This window comes from Silene latifolia, chromosome 5 (assembly GCF_048544455.1).
Source record: "Silene latifolia isolate original U9 population chromosome 5, ASM4854445v1, whole genome shotgun sequence".
Classification (NCBI taxonomy): Eukaryota; Viridiplantae; Streptophyta; class Magnoliopsida; order Caryophyllales; family Caryophyllaceae; genus Silene; species Silene latifolia.
In genome coordinates this window covers 83517221-83535761 of record NC_133530.1, presented here as the reverse complement: position 1 = coordinate 83535761, position 18541 = coordinate 83517221, and positions in this window count along the sequence as shown.

The window sequence follows — 18541 nt, the reverse complement described above, 5'->3', positions numbered from 1 at the left end:
TGTCGCCTCATCACTTGATTCAATCTTGTTGCTTCCAATTGATTCTTTTATCCACGGCGCTATTGCTTTGCCTCGGCCCCTCCTAGCATAAGGATTTAAACCAATCCAATCGGTCTCCTCGACTTGCCTCTCCAAGGTCCCTTGAGTGGCCATTGTCTTTCCCTCGCTCCTCCTAGCATAAGGGTTCAAACCTACCCAATCGGGCTCCTCGATTTTTCTCTCCACGGCCCTTGGAGTCCCGCCCATTGTTGGTGGCTCACTAACCCGAACTCGCCTAAGAATGAACTTAAGGCTTCCTTGTCCCTTTGCTTCAAATCTATACATGCTTGCAATCTCGGTTGGCTCCTCTACTTGCGTCGTGAGCCATCCACCACGGCAAGTCTCAACTCGGGATGGCAAAGGGAATCCGTCATTTTGAACGGTCACGTCGATGGTGGGCTGGTTGGGTGGTGCGTGACCCGCTGGTGGCTCGGGGTCACGGCCTAGTTGTGCCGCGGGTGGCTCCGGCAAAGGTTGCTCGTCACCAAAGTCGACATTGGGGATTAGACCATTCCCGTGGCAGCCTTGGTCGTCGCGTGTGACGGGTCCGAATTCATCAATGGTTGGGCCGATTAAACCCATATCGTTGCGGTTGTTGGGGCCATGTTCGCACCAAGCATCGTATTGCTCTCCTATCTCACGTTGGAGCTCCGACCAACGAAGTCCGTCCTCATCATTGTATATGTCGAAAATAGGTGGTAGTGAAAGGTCGAGAGATGGTTGGTTGAAAAGAGAATCGCATTCCACAGGATCTTCTATGCTCAAGATATCCGAGAGCCGAAGCTCTGATACCACATTTGATGTGAATTTTGCGGAAGCGGGAATCTCATGATTTTGACTTGTCATTGTATTTTTTGTATTTTTTTAGAGAATTGGAAATAATGGGAAAAGAAAGGATATTTGTCGTGGTTAGACCTATAACCACGCCAATATTTGAATTGTTTGATGCTCGTCAAACAACTCGACTTAAACTCGGGATCACGTCCCTTATCTAAGCAAGGTGCGAAATCGCGTTTCGACCTCTTGAGCCCAAGTACTTGTGTGACAACACAAATAACCAAGACAAGAATTTTGAGAATTAACTCGATTTTTATAAAACAACATGTGAAAAATAAAACTTACAAACTAGGCCTTATATAGCCTCCTACACGGTTCACCAAGAGGGTCTTAAAGCCTTCTTTGAACCATAATTCCAAGGCTAATTTATTCTATCCTAGTTTTTCTACAAATTATTTTAAAGCTTATGGAAAATTAAAACTACAACAAAAAACTAGAAGAGAATACAATTAACTAGGAAAGGATTTAATGGAGGTGCATTGATCTTTTTCTTCTCCTTTTTCCCACACTTGACCGTGTGCCTCAAGCTCCCTCCGTTTTTTTATTTTTTTTTTTTATTTTTTTTTGCCTTTCGTGATACGGTATTTTCCGTAGAATTTTTATTCGGAGCATCGTACCGTATTCACATCACTGAGTTACAGTACTATGGGTGGGTGTTTTTGGTGGTTTACCTCTCCTTTTTGTCGTTGATGGTGGAGGATTCATTCTCGCCTTTTTAGTGGAAACATGCTCTTCACCAGCATCATCATCTTCAAGATCGATGAATCTCGCATCACTATTGTCATCATAACTTGATGTCATCTGCATAAAATGAAGAAAGAAAATAGAGATTTGCATCATAAACAACTGTAAATAATCATCAAGCTATAATCACACAGAAAACCCACAAGTAACTAGAACAATGCAGCCGAAAATAAGATTCGAAAATCAGGATAATTAGTACTCCAACAGGTCTACTACAAAATACAAATTGCCATAAAGTTTTGTGGATCATGCTTTACACACAAGAAGTCAGACGGTATCATATTGAATAACATATACCCAATACAATCAAATGATAACAATTTATTGGTGTGAGAACAACAATATAATGTTATTGGAATCAACAAAATTAAATAAGTAAATCAAATATCTAATCATGATGATTATTTATCAAAACCGTCTGATTTCAATTAAGTAATTAATAGAATAGAGTACATAAATTTCAGATTAAACACAATCGAAAAACAAGAGAAATGAATTACCTTAGTGATGAACTTATGATTGATGATGAGCGATTGTCGATTTGAGATGAGCGATTGAGATCTGAAAGAGAGTAGGAGAGGATAGAGATGGTCAGATGGAGGCGTTTGATTTTTAGGGTTTTGTACTTTGTAGAAAATAGAAATGTGATAGAAATGTGATTGACTGAGTGGTTTTTACTAAGGCGAGCAAAAAATCCGATTATCCAAACCGATCCGATATCGATCCGAATCGATCCGAATGTTTGGATATCGATCCAAAGTTAAGTTTGGTTTGGATATCTCGATCCAAAATCTTTGGTTTTGGTTTGGATATGGATATTAGAATTAAAACATTTGGATATCCGATCCGATCCGAAACTATAGTTTTCTAGTATAATTTCGAGAAAATAAAATTTTATTTGATACAACAACTTAATTAATGTTTAAAATATTAGAGAAATATCTAGGTGGTACTTAAATTTTATGTCGAGAACATTGAAATAAGAATACTAAAGAAAATCATCATGTAAGACTATGAATATAATTGTGTTTCAAACTTAATTTTAAAGTAAATTCTAAAGTATGGATATCCGCATCCGATCCGATTATTTTGGATACCCGAACATTGGATATCCGAAACATTTGGTTTGGATATTGGATATCTAACTTCAGGATTTTCATTTTTTACGTTTTTTTTTTTTTTTTTTTTTTTTTTAAAAAAAAAAAATCCGGATCCGATCCGGATATCCGGTTTTAAGAAAATCACAATCCACATCCGATCCATTTTATTCGGAAAAACCGGATCGGATATCCACTTTAAACGATATCCATATATTCGGAATATTTTTTTCGGATTTCGGATCGTATTCGGAAAAAAAACCGGATCGGATACTTTTTGCTCAGCCCTAGCTGTGGCTAGTCGAAGGGAATGAGTGCGATAGGAATTGTTCATCCCTAGTCAGGGTTATAACAATATCTCAGAGCCACTCGAGGAGTAATGAACTGGAAATGCGTGGCCACGCTCGGAATGTATCCATAGTGGATAAATCCGGTCAATCAGTTATTCTCCAGATCGAGGAAACCACTCTCGATATGATCACTTGCAAGTACGACCTGAAAGACACCTTGCATTGAGTGGGAGATAGTAATAGGACAAGAGAATTGGTGACGCACACTTGTCTAGGACAAGTGGGAGATTGTTGGGATATGTGTCCTCCGACAATAATGCGATCACAACTGTTGATCATGATGATCACATGTTTAAGTCTCATTATAAAGAATACAATTGGGACGTATTTTTTCTTGTCAATGGTCCACACATATCGGTAATGATTGGTCGACTAGAGTTTGACATTACGTCGTGAGACGGTGGTGACGATTGATCCCCTTAGGTCATACCTAAAGGGTAACACTCTTAATTGATCATTTAATTGATCGTATGATGATGCGGGTCAATTAAAATATTTAAAATTGACGGACGATTTTGGAAGTAATATTTACGTGTCTTATTGAAATTTGATTAAATAAGATACGGTCTAAGTAATCGAATTGTTTCATTACTTAGATGAAATTATTGTTTAAGGAAACAATTGAAATTGAATGAATTATTATAAATACAAGTTATTGTGATTTATAAATTGGTAAAATATTTTGGTACAAGTAATTATGAATTACTAAGTCGATTTTTGTATATGACGTATTTTTATTAATACGTTGATTTTTAATATGTTAAAAATACATAACAATTTTATGTGACATATTGTCAAATTGACAAAAATAAAATGGATTCCATTTTATATGTGTGCCGAAATAAAGAGGAGTTTTAGGATTATATTGTGTTGATTATGTTAGTGGTAAACATGATCATTACTTACTAAACTAGCCATGCAAAACCTAGTTGCCATTGTGAAGACAAAGTAGTGCATGTATTGGTCCCTCCTCTTCCCCTTACCCGGTTTTCCATAGGAGAAAAACCAAGGGTTTTGCCTTATAATTTTATCATTTGCACTACTTCATTTGTGTGCATTAGCTAATTCATTTTAATCATCTAAAAATAAGAACTTTTAGAAAGAGAAAATACCTTCCTCTTCCTTCTCTCTTAACCGGTTTTAGGAGACCAAAAACCAAAATTTTTTGGGTCATTTTTACACTAAATTAATATTATTCTAGTATACATAATATTAATTTGATTAAGAGTTTAGCTTGGGTATTTTACTTTGGGAGGGATCCTACACTTGGATCCTAGTTCATCCATTAAGGAGAGCACAAGAACAAGAGAGAAGGAGATCTCTCTTGTGCCCATTTAATTCGAAATACCAATGTAAGATGAAGATTTCTTTTTTAAATTGTTTATTGTTTGCATGCATAAGATCACCATTTAATTTTATGACAAATTAACATAAAACATATATGAATATGTTGAGTATATAGATCTAGTTTTCTAACACTTGAGACTCTTGTGATCAGAAAATACCTTAAAGGTCGCCCCATAAAGGTAATGTCTCCAAATCTTGAGAGCAAACACCATTGCACCCAACTCTAGATCGTGTGTAGGGTAATTCTCCTCATAAGGCTTCAAATGCCTAGAATCATAGGCAATCACTTTACCGTTCTGCATCAACACACATCCCAACTCATTCTTCGAGGCATCTGTATAAACTTCAAAGTTCTCACTCCCTTCAGGTAATGCTAAGATAGGAGCTGTGGTCAAACGCTCCTTTAAGGTTTGGAACGCCGTCTCAAAACTCTTATACCAACGAAACCTGTTCTCTTTCCTCATCAAAGCTGTCATAGGTCTAGCAATCTTAGAGAAATCCTTCACGAACCGCCTGTAATATCCAGCTAAACCCAAGAAACTCCTGATCTCAACAACATTCTTTGGTGCTTCCCACTTGGTCACTGCCTCAATCTTTGGGATCCCTGACTACCCCATCCTTAGAGATCACATGCCCCAGAAAAACAACTCTCTCTAACCAGAACTCACACTTGGACAACTTAGCATATAACTCATGCTCCCTCAAGGTCTGCAACACAATCCTCGGATGCTCCTCATGCTCCTCCTTAGTCTTGGAGTAGACTAAGATGTCATCGATAAACACCACCACAAACTTGTCCAAAACGTCCAAGATTCTGTTCATCAAATCCATAAACACAGACGGTGCATTAGATAACCCAAAAGGCATCACCACATACTCATAATGGCCATACCTCGACGTGAAAGTTGTCTTTGGTATGTCCACCTCTCTAATCTTCACCTGATGGTACCCCGACCTCAAATCAATCTTGGAAAAGACTGATGCACCACTCAACTGATCAAACAGGTCGTCTATCTTTGGCAAATGATACTTGTTCTTCACTGTCACTCGGTTCAGCTCCCTATAATCTATACACAACCTCAAGCTCCCATCTTTCTTCTTTACAAAAAGAACTGGTGCTCCCCACGGTGATACACTAGGTCTAATGTATCCCTTCTCTATCAGATCATCTAACTGTTTTCTGAGCTCCTCCATCTCCTTAGGACCCATCCGGTACGGTGCCTTAGAGATTGGCCCCGTCCCCGGTTTTAACTCGACCGTGAAATCTATCTCCCTCTTCGGTGGCAACCCCGGAATCTCTTCTGGAAAGACATCCGCAAACTCACCCACCACTGGTATCTGATCAACTGTCGGACTCTTTATCCGGTCATCTCTCACATGGCACAAGATCAAAGGGCATCCCTTCCTCAGATAGGACTTCAAGGTCACAGCTGCAATCAACTTAACTTTGGGTTTGACCACAAACCCACGATAAGACACACTAACGCCCTTATGACCTCTCAAAGACACTTTCTTTTGATGATAGTCTATCTTAGCTTTGTACTTTCCTAACCAATCCATCCCGACTATCATCTCAAAACCGTCTAAAGGAAATTCTAGCAAGTCTACAGGTAGATCTACTTGCCCAACTATCATAGATACATCCCTATACAACCTCCCACATGATACAGACTCACCCGAAGGTATAAAAACTTTCTCACTTACAGACTCATATACCCTCAGACCCAACCGTTTAACATGACTCGAAGATACAAACGACTGAGACGCCCCCGAATCAAACAAAACAAAGGTATGAATACCGTTAACAAGAAAGGTACCAGTGATAACATGTGCGTCGTCCTCAATTTGCTTTCTTGTCCATCATATACTGACTTTCCACCGGTCTTGTCCACCTCCCGAACAAAGATCTTGGTGATGTGGTCGGCTTAGCACCCGACCCACGATTGTTGTTCATAGCTGGTTTCGATAAGAATTACGACCATTGCGGTTACCTCTACCCTGGTTGCTCTGTCCTCCCCGGTTGGACCATGATCCACCGGGTCATTTGCTCGCATAACTCTGTGCCGGACCCTGAGAATAGCTCCCCTGAGCCGGTCTCTGAAAATCTCCCGGTACACTCGTTCACTTATGTCTCTTGTGGCCTACACCGCCACAACCAAATCAGGTCATCCCCAAACTACCACTACCGCTCCCACGACCACGCCCAAAGGAAGCCCCAAGATCGAACCCCGAGCCGAAGAAAACGCTCTAGCCGATTGTGGTTGCTTTTTCTTGTAGTTAGATTGGCCACCACCTTCACTCTCGGCCTTTCTTGTTCTCACTACCTCTCTCGGGCCATCTCCAAGTAACCTCTCGGCTCTCCCAGCCCTGTCATAAGCTTCCTTAACATCAGTAAGGACTCCCACGGGTAACTTGTCCATAATCATGGGTGTCAACCCCCTCTCAAATCTCAGCGCTAGGTTCTCCTCACTCAAACCCATGTCCTCAAAGATATCTAGATTTCTCATTAAACCGCTTGTAGTACTCACCACCGACATATTAGATGTCATCCTAAACCCATCAAACTCCTCCCTCAGCTTACTCCTCACATGCTCAAGTACAAACTCTCTCCTCATAGCCCTCCGGAACTCTTCCCAAGGTATAGCAGGCAGGCCCTGCTTCGTATACATCTCTCTAGCACTCCATTTCACCTTGTCCCACCACTCACCAGCCGCTTCCCTCAAGTAGAACGCAGTTTGTTCTAGTTTCATCTCATCAGGACAATGTACCAGATCCAGAATGTTCTCCATCTCACGATGCCAATTGTCAAGAAGAATTGGCTCCCCGGTCCCCTTGTACTCCTTTGGGTTAAACCTCGCTATATAAAGACTGATCTTAGAGTGATCAACCTCCTTATCCTTCCCCACTCTCTTTAGGGCCTCCGTAAGAGCATCTTGATGCTCCAACATCTTAACTATATCATCGATGTTCATGCTCTCAGCTCTCGCATACAAAGCGGTTTTCTTCGGCGGCATCTTGAAACTATATAAGAAAAGGTAGATATAAACATACGTACCATAACCCAAAACACGAAAACAACCTGCTCAGAACCCACTCGATCGAGTGCCTAAACCTACTCGATCGAGTAGCGGCTACTCGATCGAGTGCCCAACATACTCGATCGAGTGCCCCGACTCGCACCCAAAATGGACCTTCGATCTCTAACATACTCGACCGAGTAGCCTAGCCACTCGATCGAGTGACCCCTACTCGATCGAGTGCCCCATGTACTCGATCGAGTACCCAAGAACAAGCTTCGATTGTAAAAACGTAAAAATACCCACTCGATCGAGTCGGACCCACTCGATCGAGTACCTCACCTACTCGATCGAGTGCCCCCACTCGATCGAGTCATGCTGACTCGTACATACTACCCGCATGTTACCTCACATAACCCAACATATTATAAAACTTCATAATCCCAACATTATAATATAACTACGCATGCAATCATACACAACTCCTCATACAATCAACAAAAGAATCTACCTCATGTTATTAAATGCCACATAATAAACAACCATCATGCTTCTTTATGCAAAGCAACATATAAACACACCCCCCCCCCCCCCCCCCCCCAACTTCCAACTCTTCAATCACAATTTCAATCCTCCACTCCCAACATCTAACAACTCACAACATATATCATTACTTTCACATATAAACTGACAAACACCACATACGACCTTGACACATACCCCCCATGTGACCGGTTTAAAATTGTAGGGCGAGTTCGCGACTTTAAGACGTCTCCCAAGTCTTTGCATTAGCTCCTACAACCTTTACCCCGGGTTCATTTTAATTGACTCCTTATGTTCATTATATTCATTAGTTACAAGTTTCAGGATCGTCGCTCTGATACCATTTTGTAACACCCCCATACTCCAAGTGCCTTACCAGGACCAGTCAGGATAAAGATGTTACCATCTCGGTTTCCCTGAGGCAATGATAATCATAAGACAATAACGAAACAACATTTAACTAGTATAAGTTTAGTGAATGAGTAAAATTCAAAACCAAATGCCCAAAATACGGGTTACATGTTCTCCAAAACAACTGTCTAAACAACTAAATGAAAATGTCTGACAACTACTCAAGGTACAGCGGAAGACTCTATCATCTGAAGGTGACGCATCCCAGCTAGCCTATGAATCTCGACTCATACCTGCTCAACAACTGCTCACCATCCCCGAATAGATCACCACAGTTTTTAAAACAATAAACGAGGTCAGTACTAATCACACAATTTATATAACTCAACAATACAACAAACAACACAGCTCAATCGTCACATATATACTCTGAACTCCATCATCAACTCCATAATACTTACTACACACTAAAGTGTGTAGCCCTGCCAGAGTACCCATCGCAACAGGTTACTCCTCGTCGCAAGTGGGGGACCGCAGCCGTTCCCACCTAAGCCCCGCTCATCTCCGTCGAGCGATAAACCCAAATCCATTAATGTGCACATCCCTTCTGTGGTGGGTTCCACAGAAGGCGAATTATAGGCGTGAAGCCACTCTCGCAAGTGACTCCACTCGGCCCAGGGACGCACCCAAGAACACAGACAGATACAATCAACCACAACTACTAATCAACAAACAAAACCAACAACCGTCACAATACTCGTATGATAATAATCAACAATCACACATCACAACCAACACATTATGGGACTAATACTGAGTAGGGAAACCCTACCTAGAAAGCAATACAGTCAGACAATCTCAACAAATTTTGTTATCAAAAAGCCTCCTCTACGAATCCTCCTCCTAACATAACATCACATATATCACTAACCACACAAAACTAACACAAATCCCCAATTCCCAAAATTAAGGTTTAACGAAACTTAATTAAATATAACAAATTCGGTACGTAGATCTTACCCTCGACGCAAGGATCACAAGAATGTAAAGAAAGATGAAATCCGACCTTCCGAGCTCCGGGATTTGTCAATAATGCGAAGAATGCGAAGTACGTAGGTTGAAATCTCTTTTTCAAAGTAATTAGGTTTGTAAAGCGTATTATGAAAGTGACGGAAAGGTTTAAATACTAATTCGCATTATTAACAAAACCCGATAAAACATTACCCGCAAACCGGGCTACTCGATCGAGTAACTGATGTACTCGATCGAGTGCCGCCTACTCGATCGAGTATCAAGGCTACTCGATCGAGTACCCTACAGGTCAGAAACTATTTTAAAACGCAAAACACCCTTACTCGACAGAGTAAGGCCCACTCGATAGAGTACCCAGAGACTCATAAAACCGTAGTATTACACCTTTTAGGTGACAGCAATCAACACCTAATAAAGGCCTACAACCTCTTGTAAAGCCTTCCTTACAGGCTGCCAAACAGATGTACATTCTCCTGAATATTGGTGGTGGCCTCTTAATATTGTCACATACAACAAATGTTGTTGACCCATTGTTGTATGCTATCAAAGTATTAGCATAGTCCTATACTTTACCATATTGGTCTTTCCCATTCCCATATATTAACAACTTGGCTCAAGATCTTGCAAGCCAACATTTTCCATAACTCACATGGACATTTAAGTCCCTCAGCACTTGCTCTTGAAAGTTCTTCAAACTCTAGTCAATGTTTGTTCTAAACCACTCAAGGTACTTCCCAGCTAAGTACTCACTAGATACCTTCCTATTGTAGCTTGAAAGCTGACAAGTGTGCTTCAATTTCAGTGTTTTAATTTGTATATTGTCAGAAGTTTTCATTTTTGTAGCATGAAACTTAAACCTACACTTGTCCAACTTAGACCTTTTACTATTCCACTCACACTTGCACTTATCCTTGCAATATGCTGTCACCTTATCTGAACCATTATGACTATAAAAGAAGTCATAACCATTCTCCACAGCATGAGTAATCAAAGGTTTTCTTAATACTTCAACACTTACAAATTTTAACTCTAATTTCAAGTCAATGGATTTCTTGAAGTCAACCTCTGAGTTAAAGGTTGGGTACCCATCACCTTCATCATCTGATCCTTGTAAGCTCCTCAACTCATATGAGTCTTCCTCTAATTCCACACAGTCATTAACATCAACATCATCAACCCCACATATGTTAGGTCTTTCTTCAGCTTCATTACCTGGTATCTCAGGCTCCTCTACCTCAGTCTCCTCTACCCCTACTTCTGTTTCATTACCCCGTGTGTGACCCTCATTCACATCATCAGAATAACTCTCACTCACACCTTCATTAATACTTGTCTTCACACCAAGAGACTCCTCAACCTCTTCAAGAAGGTCCTCTTGATTCCACCAAACAAATCTTCTTCCCCTCCCAGATCTTCCTCACCAATCACCCAATTAATGTCACTTAGATCCACATCACTATGGTCTGCATCACTGATTGAACCCTCATGATTATTATTTTCCACCTCTTTCTTAGAATATTTCTTGCTCCTTGATTTCCTTTTTGATGCACCTTGTACCTCACTCACTCACCTTCCCTTTCCCTTTGTCTTTCTTTTTCTCCTTTTGACTAGAACTAACAACACTGCCTTTCTCCTTCTGAACTCTCACTTTGCTTTTTCTTTTTTTTCTTACCAACCACTACATCCTCAAAGTTTTGCCTATCATCTAACTCACTCTCTTTTTCTTTTCCACTCAATGATCCCTCAAACCTGACCTTTCTTCTGACAGGTAATTTTTGAGTTTTGTTGGGGGCATAAACAAATAATGGTGGTTTGGTTTGAATATGAGGTATATCTAGAGGAGTTTCAGTTGTAGTTGTAGTTTCTGATTGAATAGGGGTTGTTGTGGTTGGTGATGATTCAATATTCCCCTCCTGATTCTTTTTAGAAAAAGGTGGACTGGCAATGGATTTTACTCTAGGTGCTTTAAATGTGGGGTTGGGCTTCTTTACACCACTACCAGATGGACCAAACCCATTTATGATGGGTTGAGTGTTGAAAAAATTAGGTATTTTTGTTCTGGGATTGTGGACATTTATTGTACAAGATGCAGGAGTGGGTAGGATAATATATAGGCTTATCATAGACTGCTCATCTCTTGACTTTATGGCATTAACAACATCATAGTCACCAAGTATCATTGTCTTCCCAACTGTCAAATTCTTCCCTCGTTTTTTATACCACATTTCAGTTTCTCTACCCCCCATCAATTTAGCAGCTCTGTCTCTCAAAAATGCAATGTTTAGACTTGTATTCCAAATTGCACAAACTAAATAGACACCTCCACCAACATACTCAGTGCTACCTTTACTAAACTGAAACTTTCCACCATAATATATCTGAAGTCCAACTATAAAATTAGTATCCTTTCCTACAAGTTCAAATTATAGTGCAGATTAAGAAAGGGAAAATGTTCAACAGTAATCAATGCACCATTTTTGCCCCAAATTATTTAATCAAACTGAAATGTAAGATGAAGAATGATAAATTAGGGCGAGGGAATGAAACAATAAATCACTAACTAAGCTTTTAAAAGACCTAAATTGAAATAATCACAACTAACAACTAAATAAATCAAAAACCCCTAAATCAATAAAATTAGGGTTTAATAAACTAAGAAATTGAACTAATGGAAATCAAAACAGAATAAACAATTTACCTAATGGAAATCAGTAAAATAGAAGAATTAAGAATAACTTACCTCTAGTTAGCAATGATCAAAGGAGGAGTTGAAATCAACAGTAATGTTAATTAATTTTTACACAGTAATTTTGGTGAGAATATTTGAGAGTGATTCTATAGTAAATTAGGGTAAACATAAGGAAAGGAATAAGGTTTGTGTTATAAACAAGGGTAATTTCGTCCATAGCTTCTAATTATGACCTGAGTTGGGTCTTGGTAGCAATTTTTGATCGGAACCCTCTTATAAGGGAGTAATTTTGAAATTTTGTTTTATAAGGCAGTAACTTTGAAAAAAATGTACATATAAGGGGGTAATTTTGAATTTTTCCTTAAAATAAGAAATGCGAAAATCTGTAGAGAGAGAAAGAGAGCTTATATGAAAGGAGGAAAAGAAACACAATTAGGGATTGTTTAATTCGACGGCTGGTATATGTGGGAGCTTCGTCTCTTCAAAGCCTTATATATTGCGCTATTCAATGGGCCCTCATTTTCCCGACTTTTTATTTTTGTTTTTTTGGGTTTTTCTATCGTGTACCCCTATTTTTCCAAATCACATCGTGTACCCCTAAACTTCATTAGTCATTTTTAAACCGTGACCTAATGTCACTAAGCCGTCAAGTTAATGCTAATTCCGTCACTTTAATGTTGACATGGCATCCCCATTGGCATTATTAGTGCTTACTCATTAACTAGTGTAGATTCTCGTGCTATAGCACGATATTTTTTAGTTTTGTTTTATAAAGAGATATTCTAATTAAATTAATTGCATCAATTAACTCTACCTTTACTGTTATAATGTACAAATATAATCTTAGTAAAAGGTAGAAAATAAAAGTTTATTACCATCAAAAGACACTTTAAGTTAAGTTATTTTTGTCTTAAACCATTTTTACTTTACTACAAAAGCAAGAGTTAGTTAACTTCTCCAAAGCTTGAGAAACGCTCATCTTCGTACATATTTCTCATCTTAAAAGCAAGAGTTATAATGATATGCTTTTCTGAAAGCCACATAACAAACTCGTTACATTCGAGACATTTGAAATAGGCCTTTCTTGGATACTCGTTGACCCTGAAATTTTCATAACTGCATCCCTTCCACATACTTTGCAAGCTTGATTCTTGAAATGAAGCCCTTGAACTGGGTTATTGACTTATTTCTCCAGGAGGAAGAAGACGACATTATGGTTAGAGTGAGAAAGCTTGCCCTAAATTTTCATGTACTCCAATTTAAAGCCCTATTGGTAAATAGTGTAGTAGGAAGTACTATTTCCAAAACTATGAATGACTCTCTATTTAATGTCATAGTGATGAGTATAGCTTTTCTTAATAAGTGAGTTTTTGGTTAAAACGTCATATATAGTATAATGGAGGGAGTATCTCATTTAGTCCTAATTAAAACTTCATATTTACACTAAATGCCCCCTCGTGGCCCACTATAATTCCCCATAAGAACTCACCCTAAACTAACAACAAATGACACACTAGTATTTCCCTAACCCAACCGGTTCACTAATTACTCCCTCCAAAAAAAAATAAGGCCCACCCCACCCTAGCTAACACATTATACCCGTTCAAATTTTGCAAATCCTCATTATACTCCTCATTCACTCATCTCCTCACCCACCCACAAGTTACTCCTACCTCTCTTTCTCTCTCTCTCTCTAAACATTTTAGAACTTTTCTCTCAAACCTTAACCGCCCTTCATCATCTCACTCTCTAAACTTCGCCTTCATCTAAAACTTCTCTTATTATCTCTCTAACCTCTCCAGAACTTTGCCTATTTTTATTTCACAAATCTTTATAAACTCTAACCGAGTGTTTAAATCTTGGTTTACTTGAATTTTTGTCCTCTTTCACAGATTATACTTTTCTTATTTCTGAATCGTAATCTTTGTTGTTAGATTTACATGGAACATCCACATGCAAACTGCTTAAATGAGTACTCGCAATGTGTGATTGTTTTGTATCGTCTTGGTTCCTCAAATGATGAAAATGAAAAATCAGTCAATGACTCACTGTTGTTCCTAACACGTTTGTACCGACTCACTATATCCGGAGGATTATGGACTCGTCTTGAAGAAATGGAGTTTGACGATCCTTCATTCTATGTTCCTAAAACCCCCTGAGTATGATGACATCCATTATGTATGTTCAAGTGTTGATGAGGGTTGTAGATCCGTGAAAATGCGTCTAAACATGTTGAGTCCGAGCCTGAATCACCAAGCTCAATTAAGATCAAACGGTTTGCCAAGAAATTCTTTGCAAAGCGCAATAAATCTTCTAAATTAACTCTTAAACTCATCCTTTTATCTCTCTTTTATTTTTTATTTTTTTTTTGTTGTTGTAACTTTTAATGGAGGAATTTTTTTATAGTGGTTGATGGGATATTGTGGTGGTCAGTTTATTGTAGTTGATGGTGATTGTTGTTGCTTTACCGATGTTGTTAGTGTTAGGGTTTTTGTTGCATGTTAGTTTTTTGTTTTTTGTTGGGCTAAGTTACTCAATGAGGTAACTTTGCTTCTTGAGAGTAATTTTTGTTGATGGCTATTTTTATTTGGGTGGTTGGTGTTGGTTGTTTTTTGTGGTTGTGGGTTTATTGCGGTTGATCTTTGGTTGTTCTTTGCATTGCGATGTTGTTGGTGTTAGGGTTTTTGTTGACATGTCGATTTTTATTGTTGTTTGTTGGGTAAAGTTATTCAATGAGATAACTTTACTTCCGAGAGTAATTTGTTGTTGTTGGTTGTTTTTATTTGTGTGGTTGGTGCTGGTTGTTTCTTGTGTGTGTTGTGTAAACCTCAATGAAGGTCCAATTTGGACAGAGAGGTTGGTGTGGGGTGGTAATGGTTTTGGTTCTGTTTGGTAAGTCCTTCATCTTATAAAGACCTAAAAACCTTACACCGGCTCCTTCGGTTTCATTATTCGCTCTCGAAACAATTCCCTCTAAAGATGTGACTTCCTCTTTGTCTCTAAGAAGAATTGTAAGATTAACCCAAAATGAAAGAATTCCCTCTCCAGATAAGCTTCTCTCTCAAGCTAAAAACCGCAACTTCATCCTTGTCTCCAAGGAGAAATCTTAGATCAAGCTAAAACAATGCAATTCCTTCTCGGTCAATCAAAATTCTCAAACTCAAAAATCATTCCAACCCCAGGTTACTAAATCCAGATTTAAGATGCCAAAAGCAACAGCTAAGAAGAGGAGAATTTTTGTTCCTAAGAGCTCACCTTTAGTTGAAGTAAATGGAAGAAGAAGTACTAGGTTGTCAAGGGGTAAGGCACAAAACTTTCATATGGAAGTTGATAATTCGACTCGAAAGTGATCATAGTTTTGAGCCTTCATTGATGATGAGATAGTTGAGGATGGTGCTTGATATGTGACTTAGAAGAGGAGGATCACCTTGTAATGTCTTCTCTTGATTACATTGATGATGGTTATGAGCTTATAATCCTTATACGATCAGTGAATGGCATCTTTGATGAGGATGAGTATTATGCCCAACTTTTACAGAATGGTAAAATATATGACAAACAAGACTTTGGTGTAATAAGGATCAGACCTTGGATGTTGTTCATGGACAAAGAACACTTTAAGGATGTTCTAAAAGAATATTTTATACAAGAGGGGTTTTATGTTCTTGTTGTGAAGGAAGATAGAAAGAGGTACACAGCAGAATGTGCAAACCAAAAGTGTGATTGGAGGATTCATGTTAATGTCCTCCCGGATGGTCTTACTCGGGCAATCAAGAATATAAGAAATCCAGGACATGGTTGTGTTGTTGTCAGGGATCATAACCTCATGGTAACTTCTGATTGGGTTGCAAAGAAACCGTTGGAAGATATAAGGGCAAATCCTTTAATAACAGGGCGGTCAATCCAAGATATGCTTTTGGCAAGGTATGGTTTGAGAATAAAAACACCCACTCTTTATAAGACGAAGGACTTAGCATTGAGAGAGAACAATTGTGGTCATGATGAGTCCTATAAATTACTTCCAGCTTACTGTGAAATGATCAAAAATACTAATCCTGGAAGTTATGCTATTTGCACATGGTCCACATAAACACCCCTGAACGTCCACTACAATTTAAAAGCATCTTTATATCATTTAATGCACAAATCATGGGGGGTGATAACAGGTTGTAGAAGTCTTATTTGTGTTGATGTAACACATTTGAAGGGTAATCATGGTGGTGTCCTCTTAATTGCAGTGGCCCGTGATGGAAACAATGAGATATTTCCTTTGGCAGTTTCTGTTGTTGAATCTGAGAATAAGGATAGTTGGTCCACTTTTTTCTGGCATTTAAAAAGCAGTCTCAAGGATGGTGGGAGAACCAACTGGACTATCACTTTTGACAGACAAAAGGTACTTAAAACTTTTATTTCACATGAAATTTATGTTTATATTTGCTATATTAATCAAGTGCAGAACTAATTTAATCCTAAAATTATTTCATTTGGTTTATAGGGTGTTAAACCAACTTTGAACAATGTTTGGCCGGAGGCATATAAAAGATTTTGTGCAAGACACTTATGCAAAAATTTAAAGAGTGATTACCCTGGTGTTAATTAGGTATTCACAGACTGGCTATAATAAAGCATGCCACAAGGCAACACGTGGCTGTATCATGGAATGACAATGGAATATGTCCCAACATCTTACTTAGCTTAGGCTTAAAGAGGTCACCAAAGATTCAAGAACTTGTACAACATACAATTTCATACAATATTTTGTGCACTTAGCTAATTCATTCATACAAATCAGTCTTCATGTTTCTAATTTCACCAGTAACTTCTCCAAAGCTTGAGAAACGCTCTTCTTCGTACATATTTCTCATCTTAAAAGCAAGAGTTATAATGATATGCTTTTCTGAAAGCCACATAACAAACTCGTTACATTCGAGACATTTGAAATAGGCCTTTCTTGGATACTCGTTGACCCTGAAATTTTCATAACTGCATCCCTTCCACATACTTTGCAAGCTTGATTCTTGAATTGAAGCCCTTGAACTGGGTTATTGACTTATTTCTCCAGGAGGAAGAAGACGACATTATGGTTAGAGTGAGAAAGAAAATAAAGAGAGAGATGAAGAAGGATAAATAAAGTAGAAAGAGGAAGAAAGAAGTAAGGGTTAAGAAGAATAAATAGGAAAAAACGGGCATCCCCATTGGCATTATTAGTGCTTACTCATTAATTTTCCCTCCACCATCAAACTCCCTCTATTTTCCTCCAATAATTCTCCCCGTTTTTTCCTATTTATTCTTCTTAACCCTTACTTCTTTCTTCCTCTTTCTACTTTATTTATCCTTCTTCATCTCTCTCTTTATTTTCTTTCTCACTCTAACCATAATGTCGTCTTCTTCCTCCTGGAGAAATAAGTCAATAACCCAGTTCAAGGGCTTCAATTCAAGAATCAAGCTTGCAAAGTATGTGGAAGGGATGCAATTATGAAAATTTCAGGGTCAACGAGTATCCAAGAAAGGCCTATTTCAAATGTCTCGAATGTAACGAGTTTGTTATGTGGCTTTCAGAAAAGCATATCATTATAACTCTTGCTTTTAAGATGAGAAATATGTACGAAGATGAGCGTTTCTCAAGCTTTGGAGAAGTTACTGGTGAAATTAGAAACATGAAGACTGATTTGTATGAATGAATTAGCTAAGTGCACAAAATATTGTATGAAATTGTATGTTGTACAAGTTCTTGAATCTTTGGTGACCTCTTTAAGCCTAAGCTAAGTAAGATGTTGGGACATATTCCATTGTCATTCCATGATACAGCCACGTGCTGCCTTGTGGCATGCTTTACTATAGCCAGTCTGTGAATACCTAATTAACACCAGGGTAATCACTCTTGAAATTTTTGCATAAGTGTCTTGCACAAAATATTTTATATGCCTCCGGCCAAACATTATTCAAAGTTGGTTTAACACCCTATAAACCAAATGAAATAATTTTAGGATTAAATTAGTTCTGCACTTGATTAATATAGCAAATATAAACATAAATTTCATGTGAAATAAAAGTTTTAAGTACCTTTTGTCTGTCAAAAGTGATAGTCCAGTTGGTTCTCCCACTATCCTTGAGACTGCTTTTTAAATGCCAGAAAAAAGTGGACCAACTATCCTTATTCTCAGATTCAACAACAGAAACTGCCAAAGGAAATATCTCATTGTTTCCATCACGGGCCACTGCAATTAAGAGGACACCACCGTGATTACCCTTCAAATGTGTTACATCAACACAAATAAGACTTCTACAACCTGTTATCACCCCCCATGATTTGTGCATTGAATGATATAAAGATGCTTTTAAATTGTAGTGGACGTTCAGGGGTGTTTATGTGGACCATGTGCAAATAGCATAACTTCCAGGATTAGTATTTTTGATCATTTCACAGTAAGCTGGAAGTAATTTATAGGACTCATCATGACCACAATTGTTCTCTCTCAATGCTAAGTCCTTCGT